Here is a 2,006-nt window from a genome sequence, read left to right on the forward strand (position 1 = left end):
ATACATGTAAAGGGCCTGCACTGATTTAGCTCACCTCTTAAAGAGATGAAAACATCACCAAATGTAGACCATTCTGCATCAACATAAACCACACCTTTACAAGATGCCTGTAAAAGGGCAACAACACTGGTAGCTGAAAAACCTAGTTTGATATTATTCTAATAATTTCTTGCCTCTGTCCATCAATGCAGCTGCCCTGATACGTATCTTTTTATGAAAAAAGACTGCAACTATTCACCCATTATTTCCTCATTTGTAATTGGTCTTAGAATAAAACCACACTGGAATTTCATTTGCATGCAGCTGTATAGGATATTTGCATTCAAATCAAAGCACGCTGGGTTTGCTTGTTAAGATATCTAAACGTTATTTCATTGTCTCAACCTAGCCTCTTTAGCAAGGTTTCTTTGGCTATCTACTGCATCCTCCTTGAGTTCTCTTGCCATGCCTGCCACCTCGGGTTTCTCTCGAATTTAATTCTTGGGTTTTGCCCTACATTTTCTTTTTCCTGCACCTAATATTTTTTCTCCCCCTCTTTATTTCTGTATTTCTTCCTCTGTTTCTCTCCTCTTCTGTATATGCCTTTTTTCCTTTGTCCCCCTCCCCCCCCGTGCTCTTTCTCCCGGTTTCTCTCTCTGCACAAGCTTTTCTTACTCTGGCTTTCTCTGTGTCTCCCTGGTTTCCTTTCAGTCACCTTCACTGGAATGTTGGCAGAAACATTTTTTTCTTTGAAAACAAAGAGACTAAATAAGTAAATGAATAAATAAAATAGCTGGAAGCAGACGGGAGGTTTCAATTCCAGAAGGGTCTGTATTCTGCGAGCTTTTCTCACTTCTTAGCAAAGGAGGAGATAGTTGCACTCCCTGCCCACCCCCAGCCTCACAGGGAGCCAGGCTTCCCCCTCCCCTGGCGTGAGGACCTTGGCTGGGAGTGATGGATTGCTCTGCAGTGAGGGCTGGGAGCACTGCGGGGAGAGGAGGGGGAGGGATGGGGAAGGGAGGGAGGGAGGGAGCGAGGGAGGGAGGAGACACGCTGCCAGCGTCAGGACAGGAAGGATGTAGCGGGGCTGATGAGAGGAGAGGAGGGGGGAGTGGGAAATGGGGAAGGGGAGGGCATGGCTGGGAGGGCGTGCGTTTCTGCAGGCTGCACCGTTCCGAGCAGACCGGGGCGCCCAGGTCTGAGGGAGACCGAGCCGGGGACGGCACAAGGCAGCGCGGGCAAGGCTGTCACTGGGCAGCGGGGGAGACAGGCAGGGAAAATGGAAAAGCAATAGGGAAAGGGAGGAGGGAGAGCAAGTCAGAGAGCGAGAGACAGTAAGGCTTAGGTTGTACGGCAGCGACAAAAGAACACGGCTCTTGAAATCAGAATTTCTTTGGAGCTGTAACAGGAGAGGCAATGTCGGAGATGTAGAAACACTCAGAAGGTCAAACAAGGCATACCGCAAACCGTGTTGAAATGTGCTTTCATTGCACTCCCAAGTGCGGTAACAGTATGACCTTTGGACAGTAGCGAGGTACATCTGTACCGCTGGAGCTACTGGTGATGGTAAGCATGTTGGCAGCGTCTGGCTGCAGCAGCTTTATTGCCTTGTGGATTTTGGCAAGGGGAATGTGTCCTTTTGCCTGGGCACTGCGAGGAATGCAGATGACCTCCTCCCCGCTGCACCATTTACAAGTGCTGAAACATCACTTGCCATTGTTGCGTTTCATGCTTCTCTTCTTCCTTTTTTAAATATATACGTCTCCATCTGTTCCTTATTCATTGTCCAGATTTTTCTCCATTTCTCCGCTTCCATCCACCCTCCTTTCTCCATTATTAACATCCTCCTCTCAATCCATCTTCCAGCATTATCCTCCACCCTCCCTTCCACCCTCCCTTCCTCTCCCTCTCTGCGGACCTCCTCCTGCCCACCCCCAAGGTTTACTGCCCCGCTGGCTAAACGCCATGCCAGCCCGGCGCTCCGCACGCCCGGGGCTCAGGGCAGGCAGGGCAGGGCGGCGGGGGGC

This window comes from Aptenodytes forsteri, unplaced genomic scaffold (assembly GCF_000699145.1).
Source record: "Aptenodytes forsteri isolate BGI_AS27 unplaced genomic scaffold, ASM69914v1 Scaffold286, whole genome shotgun sequence".
Taxonomy (NCBI): Eukaryota; Metazoa; Chordata; class Aves; order Sphenisciformes; family Spheniscidae; genus Aptenodytes; species Aptenodytes forsteri.